Raw genomic sequence first — 19,445 nt, 5'->3', positions numbered from 1 at the left:
ATCTTTCTATTATTTTTCTATATTTCTTTTCATTGTTTGGTTAAGAAGTCCTCCTTATCTCTCCTTGCTATTCTCTGGAATTCTTCATTCAGTTGGGTATAACTTTCCCTTCCTCCCTTGCCTTTTATCTCATTTTCTCAGCTATTTGTAAAGCCTCCTCAGACAACCAGTTGGCCTTGCCATTCTTTTTCTTTAAAAAGTGAGAAATGGAACATCTTCTGCCATGTCAGTAAACAAGGGTGTTACCGTCACCAGCAATTGCAGCCACCATGGATGATGAGCTGGTGAGCCTGAGAGAACTCAGGAAGGAAAGAATACCTGTCATCTGGCAGCCATCAGACTCCAGCCCCTTCCTATGGTGAGCTCTGAGGGAGTTCATGATGTGAAAACAGAATACTGGCCCCAGATGGCTGAGGTGAATATCAAAGGAATGATTTCAATGAGCACAGACTCTGCCATACATAGAAAAATGCTAAATTTCTTAGCTTGGGTTACCTGATTTTCTTTAATTAGCAGTAATCTTTTGACATTCAGACTACCTGCACTTCCTTGAAAAACTGCTATTATCCTGACTCCTCCCCTCACTTCTTTGAAACAGTTCTCTCAGGGTTAGCTGAAATGCTGTCTGCCCCCAGCCTAAAGTCCTAAAAATTCCCATTGAATAAAACATAATGCTCAACTTTTAAGTTGTGAATATATATGTTTTAAATCGACAATAGTAGTAGATGGTAATGCTATTTAGGAAGAAGCAATACCACATAGTGGCTATTTACAAGTTGTAAACAAAAAGGAAAATAATAACTTAGTATTACATCCAGTTTTCTTGCTTTGATAACTGGTGGATAAGAGTGATATTTAATTAAATGAATAATGTAGGAAGAAGCATATATTAAAGGGAAAGCACAGGCAGAAACTCCTTAAAATATTTTCAGTGACTAAAATGCCTATTTTATTGCTCTAAAAACTGAGGTCTGAGCACATAGGAACAATCTGTAAGGTTTCTCTTGCCAATTCTTTAGAAAAACAGTGGCACATGTGTCCACAGAAGGGCATAATAGAACTTCACATCAAGCCATTGAAGGTGTTCAAAATGAGCCTGCCCAAACTGCCAGTCAGCAAGTGAATTATTTTGAGCTGAAGAAAAAGAAAGCCCACGAGACTCAGGAAGAACTTTTTATTTTCCCCTTAACTACCTAAAGTAATTTAGATAAGGACCTGGATTAGAGAGAAAGCTGTACTAGAGGTGTTTCATCTGAATTTATCTGCACGGCACGCAGATATCTAACTAACAAACAACTGATCTCAACTTCCTGTGAATTTGCCCTCCTCCCCTTTGAAGTCCCCGGCTCCTCCTCTACTCCTTAACTCAGGATTCATTAGCCTCAACTACTCAACTTGCCCCTGGGTCTTAAATCTCTGGAACCCCAGTATGCTTGTACTTAAATGTATTTTTCTCCTGTTAATCTGTTTCACTTCAATCTAAGGCCAGCAAAAATAACCTAAAAAGTTACAGGAAAACTTTTCCTTGCCAACATCATTTTTCACTTTGAAAAAGTTTATCTTTGTAGCAGAAATTATTTGCAAACTGACATTCAAGATATTGCCAAGCTATACCCTTCTTTGAATGTGATGTGATCTCAAGATGTCAACTTCTCTATGACAACTACAGTGACTGTGTAACTGTGTCAATAAAAGGCCCAAGAAGTGTTATAAGGTTATAACCTCTAATGGAGATTGGATGTAGTAGTGAATCATCAAGTGAGTGTTATTAGTTTCAAACATTTCCTACTTTGATTGTTTCAGGTTGTTATGAAACCACAACTGGGACCAACATGTTGGATCTGGTTTGTGCTGGTTTGTGGGAGCCAACTGTTGAAGCTTCAGGAGTATGGTGGCTTATCTTATATCTTATAAGATTAAGTATATCTTAATCACAGGCTTTATTAACGAGTTAACATATAAAGTCACAAGTAAGTTATATTAAAACAGAAATAATAAACAGTTAAACTCATTATTTTTAAATTTTTGCTTTTATCTAAGCTCTGGAGGTTATTAACTTCTATTATACCTGTATATTTTGAGCATTACTTTACTAGCGTATGAGATGAGTGCAATTGTGCAGTACTTCGAGCCTTCTTTGGCATTGCCTTTATTTGGGATTGGAATGAAAACTGACCTCTTTCAGTCCTGTGGCCACTGCTGAGTTTTCCAAATTTGCTGGCATATTGAGTGCAGCACTTTCACAGCATCATCTTTAAAGATTTGAAATAGCTCAACTGGAATTCCATCACATCCACTAGCTTTGTTCTTAGTGATGCTTTCTAAGGCCCACTTGACTTCACATTCCAGGATGTCTGGCTCTAGGTGAGTGATCACACCATCATGGTTATCTGGGTGGTGATGATCTTTTTTGTACAGTTCTTCTGTGTATCCTTGCCACCTCTTTTTAATATCTTCTGCTTCTGTTAGGTCCATACCATTTCTGTCCTTTATCGGGCCCATCTTCACATGAAATGTTCCCTTGGTATCTCTAATTTTCTTGAAGAGATCTCTAGAAAAGGCAGACGAACCAGAGATCAAATTGCCAACATCCGCCAGATCATCAAAAAAGAATTCCAGAAAATCATCTATTTCTGCTTTATTTTGACTATGCCCAAGCCTTTGACTGTATGGATCACAATAAGCTATGGAAAATTCTTCAACAGATGGGAATACCAGACCACCTGACCTGTCTCTTGAGAAACCTGTGTGCAGGTCAGGAAGCAACAGTTAGAACTGAACATGGAACAATAGACTGGTTCCAAATAGGAAAAGGAGTATGTCAAGGCTGTATATTGTCACCCTGCTTATTTAATTTATTTGCAGAGTACATCATGAGAAACACTGGGCTGGAAGAAGCACAAGCTGGAATCAAGATTTCTGGGAGAAATATCAATAACCTCAGATATGCACATGACACCACCCTTATGGCAAAAAGTGAAGAGGAACTAAAACGCCTCTTGATGAAAGTGAAGGAGAAGAGTGAAAAAGTTGGCTTGAAGCTCAACATTCATAAAACTAAGATCATGCTATCTGGTCCCATCACCTAATGGGAAATAGATGGGGAGACAGTGGAAACAGTGTCAGACTTTATTTTGGGGGGCTTCAAAATCACTGCACATGGTGATTGCAGCCATGAAATTAAAAGATGCTTACTCCTTGGAAGGAAAGTTATGAACAACCTGGACAGCATATTAAAAAGCAGAGACTTTACTTTGCCAACAAAGGTCCATCTAGTCAAGGCTATGGTTTTTCCAGTAGTCATGCATGGATGTGAGAGTTGGATGATGAAGAAAGCTGAGCGCAGAAGAATTGATACTTTTGAACTGTGGTGTTGGAGAAGACTCTTGAGAGTCCCTTGGACTGCAAGGAGATCCAACCAGTCCATCCAAAAGGAGATCAGTCCTGAGTGTTCATTGGAAGGACTGATGTTGAAGCTGAAACTCCAATATTTTGGCCACCTGATGCAAAGTGTTGACTCATTTGAAAAGACCCTGATGCTGGGAAAGATTGAGGGTGGGAGAAGGGGACGACAAAGGATGAGATGGCTGGATGGCATCACCGACTCGATGGATGTGGGTTTGGGTAAACTCTGGGAGTGGGTGATGGACAGGGAGGCCTGGTGTGCTGCGATTCATGGGGTCACAAAGAGTTGGACACGACTGAGTGACTGAACTGCACTGAACTGATGATACCTGTATACTAGAAATACTATATAAGGGTGTTTGCTTCTCTGCCTCTCTTCTCAACTGTACATTTAATGAGGTCACTTTGGTAGCTTGATCTCAGTCATGGTGAGAATATACCATTGAAATCAACAAATACTAACAGTTATGGTTTATTGTTTCTTTGGTTGTTGGGCTTAAGATTGCAGAGAAAATATTAATGATGGAGACTAAATTTAAAAGTGTGCTTTGTCTGTAGCCATTATAGTTTAAGTAAAATTTAAAACTTGAAGTTCTGTTCTTCCAGTATTTGAAGACTATTATTCAATTTACTAAAAAAATGATTCATCACTGAGCATTGATGAATACATGACTTTCTAACATACAGTTTTATTGTTTAGTTTTTTCTTACTGTCAAATAAAACAAAAGCATCACACAGAATTTTTGTCAGAACAACACTCATCTGTCAATTGCAGCCATAGGTTGGCTATGGATATAATATATCACAAAATCAATTAAAGCATTCTATGATAATTAACTATTTGGAATTTACAATAAAAGTGTTACATATTGTATGATTATTTGTAAATTGTGTCTACAAATCCTTCTTAATAGCAAATTTGTAATAAATGTGTATATGAGTATGTATGAGATTTTTTTGGTTTTGATGAGCATCTAATAAACACTGCTGTCTCAGAAATGGAACCAATGCCTTGATCGCTTTCATGGTGTATAAGTAGAAACATTTGGAACTAACCACTGTACTCTAAAATAACTCAATATGTTCATGGAAAATTCCCTGCTCTGCAGTCAAAATTTTAAACTGATATATTAGAAGCAAATGAGATGGGTAATTAAAACTAAGAAAATAATATTACTCATATGAACATTTTATAAATTTTATTTATTCTCTTGTATTACATAAAGATTTTGCAAGTCTAATTTACTTCTTAGAATAGAAGCTAATTAGAAGCTAATTTTCTATTAGTATGGAATTTTCAAATTTTGTACATTTTTACATATCATCTCATTGATCCCCATAAAATCTGTGAACAGACAAAAATGTATTATTATCTTAAGACACAGCTGCGGATAGCTCATTGTGCAGGATCACTTGTGTTCAATGCGCAGCAATTCTTCACCAGAGCTAAGAACAGAATTTAGGGCTTTCAGTGAACTTGCTCTTAAAGACACCTACGACTCACCGCACAGATTCTCCTTTTCTAGAAAACTACCGTGCACTTGGAGCCTTCCTTCTCTCTCCCAGGTAAGAGAAAAGCAGAAGACTGGAGAGGTAAGAACAATGTCACTGGAGAAGGAAGCCCTGCAAAGGATTTCAGAAAAGGAGTTTTTCTTTTTTGTGTTCTGAATCCTGAATGACAGGCTTAAGATTGCTTTTTGCTTAATTTATGTTGTGAATTTCTTCTTTTCAATAAGTTCTCACATGAGTATGCAGTCATAATAAAAGTCAAACTTCAGCAATTTCCTGACAAGTTAGAAAGCAATAAAATACTCCTAAATGGTATATCAAAGAAGGTGATATTTTTAAACCAGAGGTGTGATGACACCTATAAATCATCCAGGCATTCCTCTTGAGATTTCTATACTCACTTGGAGAAGCTATTGGGACAATACACACAGAAAATATCATCCAGAGAAAACAAATGCAACTTTTGAGAAAATAAGATTTGGAAGTCTTAGGAAGCTTATGTAAACTGGAGAAGAGAATGTCATCTGTCTCAGTTCTTCTCACCCCATTATTTATGCTTTATCTACACTTCTAAAGGTTTGAAATTTAACACACAGTATTAAAAGTAAAATATAAATGGCTGACCATAGTTTCTTAAGAAATATTTTTATTTGAATGTGTAATCTAATTTTGGGTCTTGCAGTTTAGTCACTAAATTGTGTCCAACTCTTTTGCTACTCCATGGAATGTAGCCTGCCAGGCTCCTCTGTCCATAGGGTTTCCCAGGAAAGAATACTGGAGTGGGTTGCCATTTCCTTCTCTGAGGGATCTTCCTGACTCAGGGATAAAAATTGTGTCTCCTGCGTTGGCAGGCAGAGCCACCAAAGGAAACCCATGACACAGATTACGTACCTAATAATAGGAAATACCCTCAAAAAGAAAAATATTTTTACATTTTTCAGGCTAAATGGATTAGTTATCTTTTGATACCAAAAAAGAAATCCTTTGATTTTATACACTCTGTTTCCAAGCTATAGGTTTATGAAATATCAGAGTTTTCTTAATCTTTTTGTATCTACTATAGAAATGTTGCAGCTCTTATTTATATGTTTAAAAACAAGCAAAAAACCTCTTCCTCAGGATTTTTCTGCTGTGTGTTTCCAGTCAATATGTAGATTGTTTTTTATCATTAGTTGTGAAAATAATAATTGCTATATGCCAAGTATGATGATATACAATTTTTCACTAACTCATTTATTCTCATGAAACATCTTTAAATTACAAGCTACTGTGTGGTTTCAGATAGGGAAGCTTGAGATGTTTAAAAGTTAAATATCTCACCCAGGGATTATTACCTATTAGTGCTGGAGATCTGGAGATCTGTCTGATTTTAAGTTTCCTTCTTAGAAATTCCACTTATTTCCACTGAGAAGGAAAGACAATCTGGACAGAGTTTACTTTTTTTTTTTTTCAGTTCAGTCGTTCAGTCATGTCAACTCTGTAACTTCATGGACTCCAGCACGCCAGGCTTCCCTGTTCTTCACCAACTACCAAAGCTTGCTCAAACTCATGTCCATTGAGTCAGTGATGCCATCCAATCATCTCATCCTCTGTCATTCCCTTCTCCTCTTGCCCTCAGTCTTTCCCAGCATCAGGGTCTTTTCTAATGAGCCAGTTCTTCACATAATGTGGCCAAAGTATTGGAGTTTCAGCTTCAGCATCAGTCCTTCCAGTGAATATTTAGGACTGATTTCTTTAGGATTGACTGATTTGATTTGATTCCTTGCAGTCCAAGGGACTCTTAAGAGTCTTCTCCAACACCACAGTTCTAAAAGCATCAGTTCTTCAGTACTCAGCTTTGTTTTGTTTTGTTTTTAAATAACCAATGAAAATACTCAGCCAATAAAAGGGAAGAAATTGGGTCATTTGTAGTGATGTGGATGAACCTAGAGTCTGTCATACAGAGTGAAGTAAGTCAGAAAGAGGAAAACAAATGTCTTATACTAACACATATATGGAACCTAGAAAAATGTTACAGAAGACCTATTTGCAGAGCAGTGCTAGGGACATAGATATAGAGAATGGACTTGTGGACGCAGGAGGGGAGGGGAAGAGTGGGACGTATGAGAGCGTGACACCGACAGATGTGCACTGCCGTGTGTGAAACGGAGAGCTGGTGGGAAGCTGCTGTGTAGCCCAGCGAGCTCAGCTTGGGGCTCTGTGATGACCAAGAAGAGTGGGATGGGGCAGTGGGAGAAAGGGGACACGTGTATATGCATAGCTGATTCACTTTGTTGTCCAGCAGAAACCAACATAACATTGTAAAGAAACTATACTCCAGTTAAGGTGAATAAGGCATTCAGAGGCTCCCCTCTCACCACAGGAAGTAGAATATTGGTTCTTAATTGGAGAATCAAGTAGGAAACATACTGCTATCCCCTGTAAAAAAAATGGCAGATCTAAACACTCAAAATCCAGAATATCTAGATATCCAGCACTTAGAAAGGAGACTGCAGTATTGAAAGACAAAGAAAGTTGGGGGAAATTTGCATTGCATCATAGCATTCCAGAGACTCAGATGGCAAAGATTTGGCCTTTGGAATTTTCCATTTGGCGACATCAGGAAAGAATCACAGCCTCCAACACACGCCCAGGGAACTGTCAAATGGGAGAGTGAGGACAGCAAGTAGCAGCACAGGTGTCTGGGCCGGTCTTCCAGGGTTAAATTCCAGTAGGACTCAACAAGGAGAAAGAAATCCAGTATCCACGAGAGGAGGAACAGTGGCTACCATGGTTACAGTGATTGCGATTGGAATGACTGAGCAGGCGGGGCACCTATGACAGATGTTACATACAGAGCTGGTCTACGCCCAGGACTGAGTTAAGGCTGTCCGAGATTTTCACTCATTGTTAAACAGGAACAGATCTTGTGGGACAAAACATAACCTTATTGTTCCCCCAATAAATAAGTTTTTATATGATTTCAGACATATAAATAGATAAGCACAGATTTATTTTTTTTTCCTTTTAAAGTTAAGAGCATATAAACATCCTGAACAGTTTTGTAAAGTGCAATAAAATTGCATATAAACAAATCAAACACAATTTCAGTCAATAGCATCATAATTTGAAATACTTAAGCATGAAGTGATTACTTATGATCTGACCACCAGATATTTGTTGAAGTTTTTTTCCTTAGTTCAAAATGAAAGTTACTTTTTTTATTTAATTTTTTTTTAATTGGGGCTATTGACTTCTACTTTTTTTACCCTTCATGGTTAAAGATCATTTAAAACAATTTAGTGAGTCTAGAAATTCTTTTACTTCTAGCAATATCTTGCCTGCCTCATTTTTTTTTTTCCCCCTGATTAACTTTCTCAGGAGGACAGTGTCCAGAAACTGATCTTTTCTTTTGGTGTAAATGGGTGAGTTAGTGCATTGATTCAAGTGTTCTGAACTTTCTTAGTATGTTATGGTTACATACTCACAAGAACTTTCGGTCTTGAAAGACTTCTGTAAGTCTACAATAAACCTGTTTAAGGGGTAGATAAATGAACAAGTGGGCTTCCCTGGTAATTCAGCAGTAAAGAGCCCACCTGCTCATGCAGGAGATGCGGTGTGATCCCGGTGTGGGGAAGATCCCCTGGAGAAGGAAATGGCAGCCCACTCCAGCATCCTTGCCTGGGAAACTCCATGGACAGAGGAGCCTGGTGATCTGCAGTCCATGGGGTCACAAAGAGTCGGACACAACTATGACTGAGTGACTAACACATGAATGAATATTAGGAAACATTAAAAAAAAAAAAAAGACAAAAAACAACTGTTTCAACTGCCACATATTCTAAGATTAAAAAGTAAAGAATCTGCCTATAATGAAGGAGACAGAGGAGACATACGTTTGATCCCTGGGTCAGGAAGATTCCCCTGGAGGAGGAAAATGGCAACCCACTCCAGTATTCTTGCCTGAAAAATCCCATGGACGGAGGAGCCTGGCGGGCTACGGTCCACAGGATCGCACAGAGTTGGACACGACTGAGTGACTAAGAGCTGCACAGAGAGGTGGCAAAAGGGCACCAACTTTCAGCCACCAGTGAATGAGTCTGAAAATCTGATGTGGTCACTGAGAACACTGTCTAGTACAATCAAAATTTCCCAAGAGAGGAGAAAGTAAATGTTCCCACCAAAAAATAAAAAAACATATGAGATGATAGATATGTTACGAACCCAATACAGAAACCTTTTCACAACATATATCAAATCATCACAATATACGCTTTAAATAAATTATACTTTTTTGTATCATTTATAATGCAATCTGAAATTTGTAAAAGGCAGAAGAACTAGATAAAAAAAAGTCATAATTATCACTATAAATTGTTTATATACCTCATGTTAAAAAGAATGCTATGAACACAACTCAGTTCATTACTCAGAGACACCTTGAACTGTCTCCATTACAAAATTAGGAGCATGTTGTAAATATAATTCAAACTAGTTAGAGGGTAGGCAGTTATGCTCTAATTCTGAGGCATAAACAAAACAGGAAAAGTATTGCCATGTTGCACGAAATCTAAAATATCAAGAGAAAAAAGTTTGAAATGCTTTATTAATGCAATACTGCAATAATTCCATTTCCTTTTTCCTCAGTAGTACATAGGTAATTATTATTTTGCAACAGTCTGAATAAATGTCAAAGGCAGAGTGAGTCATTTTCAGCACAATGCTTATTATGAAACTATTCGGCATAACATTTTGCACTTTATAAGTGAGTTTCTGAAAATTCTACAAAACCAAATCGAATCTTGTTTCTTTGGTTTGAGTTTTGACAGACAAGTAGCAAAGTGAAGACTTAAAGCCAATAATTTTCCTGCCTATAGAAATAGGATGGAATTTCCTATACTTACTCTTTCATTAAGTCATTAGCTCTTCAACTGACATTGAACCTGTGTATCTTAACTATCTGGACACCTTGGTGTCTACAGTAATCTTGAGAATATTTAGTGTGAATATATACCTTAAACTGCATACTATGTGAAAAGTCCAGCTAACAATAAGTCTTGTTTTTCCTCAGTTAGCAAAAGGCCATTGTAGAGATGATTTTGCTGTTGTGCTTTTTAAAAGCAAGACAGGATATTTTAACAAGTGATGTGTATAGCTTATAACTATAAATAAATGTTAATTATATAGAGAGTACAAGACCTTTTAGAACTAACACCCAAAAAAGATGTCCTTTTCATTATAGGGGACTGGAATGCAAAAGTAGGAAGTCAAGAAACACCTGGAGTCACAGGTAAATTTGGCCTTGGAGTACAGAATGAAGCAGGACAAAGGTTAATAGAGTTTTACCAAGAGAACGCACTGATCATAGCAAACACCCTCTTCCAACAACACAAGAGAAGACTCTACACATGGACATCACCAGATGGCCAACACTGAAATCAGATTGATTATATTCTTTACAGCCAAACATGGAGAAGCTCTACACAGTCAGCAAAAACAAGACCTGGAGCTGACTGTGGCTCACATCATGAACTCCTTATTGCCAAATTCAGACTTAAATTGAAGAGAGTAGGGATAACCACTAGACCATTCAGGTATGACCTAAATCAAATTCCTTATGACCATATAGTGGAAGTGAGAAATAGATTTAAGAGACTAGATCTGATAAACAGAGAGCCTGATGAACTATGGACGGAGGTTTGTGACATTGTACAGGAGGCAGTGATCAAGACCATCCCATGGAAAAGAAATGCAAAAAGGCAAAATGGTTGTCTGAGGAGGCCTTACAAAGAGCTGTGAAAAGAAGAGAAGCAAAAAGCAAAGGAGAAAAGGAAAGATATTCCCATTTGAATGCAGAGTTCCAAAGAATAGCCAGGAGAGATAAGAAAGCCTTCCTCAGTGATCAGTGCAAAGAAATAGAGGAAAACAACAGAATGGGAAAGACTAGAGATCTCTTCAAGAAAATTAGAGATACCAAGGGAACATTTCATGCAAAAATGGGCTGAATAAAGGACAGAAATGGTATGGACCTAACAGAAGCAGAAGATATTAAGAAGAGGTGGCAAGAAAACACAGAAGAACTGCACAAAAAAGAGCTTCATGACCCAGATCATCATGATGGTGTGATCACTCACCTAGAGCCAGACATCCTGGAATGTGAAGTCAAGTGGGACTTAGAAAGCATCACTAAGAACAAAGCTAGTGGATGTGATGGAATTCCAGTTGAGCTATTTCAAGTCCTGAAGGATGATGCTGTGAGAGTGCTGCACTCAATATGCCAGCAAATTTGGGAAACTGAGCAGTGGCCACAGGACTGGAAAAGGTCCATTTTCATTCCAATCCCAAAGAAAGGCAATCCCAAAGAATGCTCAAACTACCGCACAATTGCATTCATCTCACATGCTAATAAAGTAATGCTCAAAATTCTCCAAGCCAGGCTTCAGCAATACATGAACTGAGAACTTCCAGATGTTCAAGCTGGTTTTAGAAAAGGCAGAGGAACCAGAGATCAAATTGCCAATATCCACTGGATCATCGAAAAAGCAAGAGAGTTCCAGAAAAACATCTATTTCTGCTTTATTGACTATGCCAAAGCCTTTGACTGTGTGGATCACAATAAACTGTGGAAAATTCTGAAGGAGATGGACATACCAAACCAACTGACCTGCCTCTTGAGAAACCTGTATGCAGATCAGGAAGCAACAGTTAGAACTGGGCATGGAACAACAGACTGGTTCCAAACATTAAAAGGAGTCCATCAAGGCTGTATATTGTCACCCTGCTTATTTAACTTATATGCAGAGTATATCGTGAGAAACGCTGGGAGAAATATCAATAGCCTCAGATATGCAGATGACACCACCCTTATGGCAGAAAGTGAAGAGGAACTAAAAATCCTCTTGATGAAAGTGAAAGAGGAGAGTGAAATAGTTGTCTTAAAGCTCAACATTCAGAAAACTAAGATCAAGGCATCTGGTCCCATCATCTCATGGGAAATAGATGGGGAGACAGTGGAAGCAGTGTCAGACTTTATTTTGGGGGGCTCCAAAATCACTGCAGATGGTGACTGCAGCCGTGATGGTGACTGCATTAAAAGATGCTTACTCCTTGGAACAAAAGTTATGACCAACCTAGATAGCATATTAAAATGCCGAGACATTACTTTGCCAAAAAAGGTTCATCTGGTCAAGGCTATGGTTTTTCCATTGGTCAGGTATGGATGTGAGAGTAGGACTGTGAGGAAAGCTGAGTGCCGAAAAATTGATGCTTTTGTACTGTGGTGTTGGAGAAGACTCTTGAGAGTCCCTTGGACTGCAAGGAGATCCAACCAGTCCATCCTGAAGGAGATCAGTCCTGGGTGTTCATTGGAAGGACTGATGCTGAAGCTGAAACTCCAATACTTTGGCCACCTTGTGCGAAGAGTTGACTCATTGGAAAAGACCCTGATGCTGGGAGGGATTGGGGGCAGGAGGAGAAGGGGATGGCAGAGGATGAGATGGCCGGATGGCATCACTGACTCGATGGGCATGAGTTTGATTAAACTCCAGGAGTTTGTGATGGACAGGGAGGCCTGGCCTGCTGTGATTCATGGGGTCGCAAAGAGTCGGACACGACTGAGTGACTGAACTGAATTGATATAGAGAGTGTATATAAAAATCTATAGTTAAGAATTAATATGGACACATTTCTGATCTAGCTATGCCTATTTATCTACACATAAGCTGAAGGAAAGCAAAGCCAGACAAGGAATAGATCAGGATAAGTAAAATGATAGTATTGTATCATTAATTAGTATTATTATTTATTAATTAGTATTATTATTTATTAATAACAGAATACTTTCCATGGGCCCTGTCCTGTGTTAGTCATCTTGCTAGTCTCTTGGACTGCAAGGAGATCAGACCAGTAATCATAAAGGAAATCAGTCCTGAATATTCATTTGAAGGACTGATGCTGAAGCTGAAGCTCCAATACTTTGGCCACCTGATGTGAAGACCTGACTCATTAGAAAAGAACCGGATGCTGGGAAAGATTGAAGGCAGGAGGAGAAGGGGACAAGAGAGGATGGGGTGGTTAGATGGTATCACCGACTTGATGGACATGAGTTTGAGCAGGTGATGGACAGGGAAGCCTGGTGTGGTGCAGTCCATGAGGTCACAAGAGTCAGACACCACTGAATGTCTGAACTGAACTGAATCATTTAACAAATTTTTATTGCATTTTATCTTCACAAAATAATTATGAGATTGACTCATCCTCCTTTTTAAATGAGGAAATTAAGATTTCAAGAGTTAGTTGTTTGCCAAAATGGTGCCAAAGCTAAATGAAACACATGTCTGTCCAGTCTTAAGACCATGTCTAATTCCACTCCTCCACACTGCTTTTTGAGAGACTTTAAGTGACAGACATGAGAATAATAAATGAGCAGTGCTGGGGCCAACTTTAACAAGAGAGACTAAAACTCTCCTTGATAAACCATTTCTTCTTGAATAGCCCCTGGATTTGAGAAATTTCCTGTAGCTGGGATCCTCTTGAGTTTTTTTCCACTTTTAGTGAGATATAGTTGATGTACAATATGATAAGTTTCAGTTATGTAATATACTGATTTACAATTTTTTAAAGGTTACACTCCATTAATAGTTATTATGAAATATTGGCTATATTTCCTGTCCTGTACATTGTTGCATTCTTGTAGTTTATATTATACATAATTATTTGTGCCTCTTGACCCTCTATTGCAATATTGTAGCTTCCCCATCCCTCCCCTTAATGACAACACTGGTTTGTTCTCTACATCTGCGAGTCTGCTTTTGTTTTGTTATGGTCACTCATTTGTTTTATTTTTTAGATTCCACATATATGATATCACACAGTATTTGTTTTCCTCTGTTTTATTTCACTTAACATGATGTGCTCCTAGTTCATCCATGTTGTCGCAAATGGCAGCAATTTATTCTTTTTATGACCAAATAGTATTCAGTAGTGTGCATGTGTATATATGTAAGTGCCCACAAGTAATAAATACACACACAAATGTAAAAGGAATCCAAACATAACACTATCTATCTATAGTCAAAAGAGAAGCAAGCAAAAGAAGAAAGAACAAAAAATACCTATGGAAACAAACCCATAACAGCTAACAAAAAGACAATATACAAAACAATAATCACTGTAAATATAATGGGCTGAATGCTCCAATCAAAGAAATATACTTAATTTTAAGCGAGTACCTTAAAATTTGTACTTACCACCCTTCCTAGATCACCACCTCCTAGAGATAAGTCAAGGATTCATTATGTACATATTTAAAAATCACGTTGTAAGGGATTTTAAACTCAAAATTGTGTTTAAAATGGTCATATGGAGAAGAAAGGATTGTGGCTTGTAAGGATGGAAAAATAAAAGGAGTTGAAGTTACACAGATACGCACATGGCTTAGTTGCCATATTGCCTTAGCAATAGACTTCAACATGAAATATAAATTCAAAGGAGGTATTACTACTGGTGATAGCAATACATGGTCATCAGAATAAATTTTTCCTCACTGGGAGCACACACAGTCACATAATAGACATGGGGATTTATACAGACCATTAGAAAGTTTCAGAATCAGATTTTTACTCATCTGTCTCATTTGTGGAGAGAAAAGGGTGACAGGCTAATCAGCAGAGATATTCGCCAGAAGTAAAGAATCTCTAAAGTGGTCAGAAAACAATGGAGAGGGGATGAAGACAATTTTCATTATTCATAAGAAATGTTGAGGACAGATTTTTTTTTAAATCACTCTTTTTAATAGCTTTTATCACACAGTTAAAGTGTTTTGAAAAGTAGAACTTTTAAGTCTTATAAAGATATGAGTATTCACCAGGACCTCACAAAGAAAAGTGTCAATTAATGCAAAGTTCAAACTGAATTAAACCTGGAAAAAAAGTTCACTTATAAATAAATAGTGTCTATCTAGATCATTTTAATGAAACATACTAAACCATGTTTTAACTTTAATAGCATAATTTTATGGATATACATTTATTCTATTTTTATAGGCAAAAAAGTGACTGAACCCTGTGTTAAACGCACTTTCAGTTACATCTTTTCTAAACAAAACCTAAATCAACAGTCTGCCGATTTAAGAGTCAAGGGGATTTTGCTTCTCAAGGGCATTTAGCAAAGTCTAAGAAGATGTGGTGCATATATACAATGGAATATTACTCAGCCATAAGAAAGAACAAAATTGTGCAATTTGCAGAGACATGAATAGACCTAGGGACTATCATGCAGAGTGAAGTAAGTCAGAACAAGAAAAAATATCATCTATTAACATATATATGTGGAATCTAGAAAAATGGTTCAGATGAACCTATTTGCAAAGCAGAAATAGAGACACAGACATAGAGAACAAACATATGGACATCAAAGGGTGGGATGAATTGGGAATAGTGTATTGTATACACTACTGTGCAAAAAATAGATACAAAATAAAAATCTACATCACAAGGAACTCTACTCAGTGCTCTGTGGTGCCCAAAATGGGACGGGAATTCAAAAAGGAGGCAATATATGGATATGTGTAGTGATTTACTTTGTTGTATGACAGACCATCACAGCATTGTAAAACAACTGTACTCCAATAAATTTTTTTTAAGTTCTAGAGACATTATTTGTTGGTATGACAGAGGATGGGGATGCCATTGACATCTACAGAGTAGAGACCAGAAATCTTAGCATTTTGCTGTGCACACAACAGCCCCTCACAAAGAAAGAATTATCTGTCCAAAACATTAACAGTGCTGAAGCTGAGAAACTCTGCTTAACATAAGAGGCATCTGAGGAGCTTATTATAAATTCTTGAGCTCTGCTTCTAGCAGTTCTGATTTCAAGGGTAGAGGTGGAATTTAGTAATCAGCGCCTAGTTATTTTCCTCAGGTCACATTCCATTCCCCTCCCTCAGGTTATATTTTGAGAAATACCAAACTGAGTGTGTAGTTACTTAAATCCAAATAAAGTCAGTGTCACTGACTTATAAGTGTCACTGACATAACTTATAAGAATGATGGACTAAGAAGAATTGTCATTTCATGCAGCTAAAAGTTGTACTTGAATTTTTTGACTTATATACACAAACAGAGCTTTGAACCATCCCTTGGGAACTGGTTTAAGTCTTGAACTCCAACCCAAACCCACAGATCCATAATCTGCATTTTCATAAGATCCCTGGCTTTTTATGAAACTTTAAACATAATACTTCAGCTGTAGCACTTAGATATACTCTCTAGCATATTCATTTACTATTAGAGGTGGCTGTGATGGTTGTTATAGTGATGACAGACCATATGACACAGCAAGAAGTTGAAGGCTGGAAACAATTTAATGAAAAGATTCCTAAAAAAGAGATGAGAATAGATGTAGAATGTATTCATTTTCTATTTCTGTGTAACATATTGCCACAAACTTAGTACTTTAAAATACCCATTATTTTCTCACAGTTCTTGAGCTGTGACTGAGTTTTCTGGCTGGGGTACCACAAAGCTGAAATCAAATTCCAGCCTGATTTGTTTGGAGGCTCTAGAGAAAAGTCTATTCCCAAGCTCATTCTTCTTGTTGGCAAAGTTCAAGTCCTCATGGCTGTGGGACTGAGGACCCAATTCCTTGAAGGCTGTCAGAAGAGGGCTGCTCTCAGCTTCTAGAGACCACTTACATTCTTTCCAATGGGTCCCTTCATCTTCAAGTCAGCAGATTTGAATCTTTGATTTTCCTTTCACCCAGGAGCCAGAGAAAAATCTCTGCTTTTCTCATGTGATTAGATGTTAGGCACTCAGAAAAACTCCCTTCCCCCTTCCCTAAAGTCAACAGTCCCATAAAATAAACCTACCAGACAAGTAAAACCCACATAGTCACATCCTTGGGGATTATGTGGGGGACAGGGAATCTTGGGAGACATGTTAGACCTCTGCCTGTCACAGACTCCTTCCAGTGATGAGACCCCACATGGAGGGGCAACCTTGGTGGTGTCTGAAAAGAGAAAGTGAGATGGCAGACTTATAAACCTGACTGTGCTATGCATGATGTCTGCAGACCTCCAGTCTACTCATCAAGTTAGTGCTTAATTTGCTAAAAGTAAAGGGGAATGTTTCAGTTTCAAAGCCTTAAGGCAACTGAAAGTTTTAAGATCGCGGCTACAGGCAATGGTGGATTACTTGAACAGAAAAAAAAAAAAAGAAAGAAAGAAAGAAATGTTGCTGGAGAGAGCAGAGATTCCAGCAGGATGTGGAATGTACCTAAGAGGAGCATGGTGTTCTACCCAAAGGCAGAGTCCTGATGGGTTGAATGTGGGCTGATATGCTGAAGAGGGGAGGAAGCTGCAGACCCTCCTCACAGGACAGCCCAGAAAACAGCCTCCTCAGGGGGTGACGGGGCACCACCAAGCCAGGCAATGCTTGGAGGAGAAATCTGCTCAGATTGTTTCCTCTTTGCTGTAAACTGAATATGAAGTAAGGAGGACCTCATGTCCTGCGCGTTTCAGGGTTTTAAGGAGAGGAATGATAGCACTGAATTAACTTTTTCAGACTTTTATAAGGCACAGAATGTCATCACTTCATCCTGTCCCTTGGGGCTCTGGGGCCAGTGCTGCGGTTGCCTGGGCTACGAGTGAAGTTCTCTTGACAAATTCATGGCAGGGATGCTAAACCACAGAGAACAGACTTTGTCTTCTCTCCCTCTTCATCACAGCTAAGATGGTGATGAAAATGCCTGATGCAAGCAGTAGGTGACACTCCGTTTGACATCCACCTCACAGGCTCTCAACCTTGGGGCTGCTCTGGTCCCACATACCTTGCTCCCTGGCACCTGATCTTTGTGGCTTTATTTTGCTTCTTTATCTTGGGACCACAGGATTCAGCATGTGGGATCTTAGCTACCATCCAGACCAGGGGTTGAACCCACACACCCAGCACTGGAAGCAGAGTCTCAAACACTGGACCACCAGGGAAGTCTCTGAATGATAGTTTTAGAAAATGTTGAACAGCTTCCCATTACATACATGTAGTCTCACAGTGTAATTAAAAAAACGTTTGAGTTTCATTGAAAAAAATTAGGTAGGATTAAAGAATTCAAATTTATTATGGTTTTATATATAATAATTTTTTCCCCCTGGCTTCAAACTTCCGCCAAAATACTCTTCAAATGGTTGACATTTTACATAATGTTTTTAAGTAAACTCTATTTGAAAATTAATCAGTGAGTGAAAGACAAAGATTCTTCATGTCTGTTTCCCTCAAGATATGTTCATGAATACATTTACAATAAAAAGTAAAGACATGAATGGTGCCACTATAACCATATAAAATAGGTCAAGTCACTATTCATAACAAGTCAGAATCATACTTGGTTTTTCAGCTTTCTCTTAAATCCAGATATTTAGAGGATTTTGCTTGAAATGACAAAAGATTGCACACATAAAGCATAAAGAAGTGCGTATCTTTGGCATCTAGCCAAAGTGTCCACAATTATTTAGATGCGGTCCCAAGAGAGATAAAGCTTTCCTTCTTAACTTCTTTCATATTTTCACTCAAATGTCACCTTGCCAGACAGAACTTTAATCATTCTCCCCTTACTTTGCTTTATATTTCATCACAGTACTTATTTATATATTTGCTTACAGGCTTGTTATCTGTCTCTCCTTTCTCTCTGCCTGAGAATAGAGCTTTGTTTTGTTCAGTGCTATGACTGAACTGAACTGAACGGATGTCCCTTATGCTTAGAACAAAGGCCATCATGTAGTAGTCACTCCAATACTGCAGCATGAATATATGAATTATTAACATTTTATACATCAAAGGAGAACATGCATTGTGTGACTGGGCCCTGATAATCTCAAATTCAGCTCAGGAAGGTTTTAAGACGAATTTGTGGACAACTCTAAGTTCAGCAAGGGCTTTATAGAGCAGATGTAAATTTCAGGGACAGATTAAAAGACTTGATTCACTGATTTTAAGAAAACAGCAAGTATGACAGGTTTAAGATGGATATTAGAAAAAGTGTTTAGTTTTGGATGAAGCAGAATGTTTCCAATGAGAAAACGGTGAGCAAACATATATATAAGTTGATTATAAGAGAAAAGAAGGAAAAAGGAGACAAGATGGTGGGGTCATTTATAGCAGCTTGTGATGGATGGTCAAGGAGAGAGAGTTTGCACTCAATTTAAAGGCTACCTGGGTCGGTGGATGGTCAGAGTGGTGCAGTGATGCAGTGAGAATACAGGAGAAGAACTGCCCTGGAGACATTGCCAAAAACTTCCTGGAAAAAAGGAAACCTTTGGCTATATTTCTAGCAAGAAGGACATATAGATGTGAAAGGGCATGGGGTGGGGGGAGGAAAAAAAATGGACAATTTATTTATATCCTCCTACATAAAGAGAAGAGGGTTGCAGAGGATGAGATGGTGAGAGATCATCACTGACTCTCCTGAGCAAACTTCAAGAGATAGTGACGGACTCCTGCAGCGAGGCCTGGTGTGTGCAGTCCATGAGGTCCCAAAGAGCTGGACATGACTTAGA

The 19,445-nt window shown here is 38.2% G+C and overlaps 1 protein-coding gene and 1 pseudogene across 1 annotated transcript in view; one reads left to right on the top strand and one right to left on the bottom strand.

The window, feature by feature from the left end:
* The window catches only part of LOC122422003, a 70,825-nt pseudogene extending 63,109 nt beyond the window's left edge, over positions 1-7,716 (top strand).
* Positions 1-19,445, bottom strand: part of MARCHF1 (membrane associated ring-CH-type finger 1) — an 816,302-nt gene that overhangs the window by 297,643 nt on the left and 499,214 nt on the right. The gene's annotated exons all lie outside the window — the stretch shown is intronic.

The sequence above is a fragment of the Cervus canadensis genome, chromosome 19, assembly GCF_019320065.1.
Source record: "Cervus canadensis isolate Bull #8, Minnesota chromosome 19, ASM1932006v1, whole genome shotgun sequence".
NCBI lineage: Eukaryota > Metazoa > Chordata > Mammalia > Artiodactyla > Cervidae > Cervus > Cervus canadensis.
The sequence above is the reverse complement of the archived record's forward strand: the minus strand, read 5'-3'. Positions and strand labels throughout refer to the sequence as shown.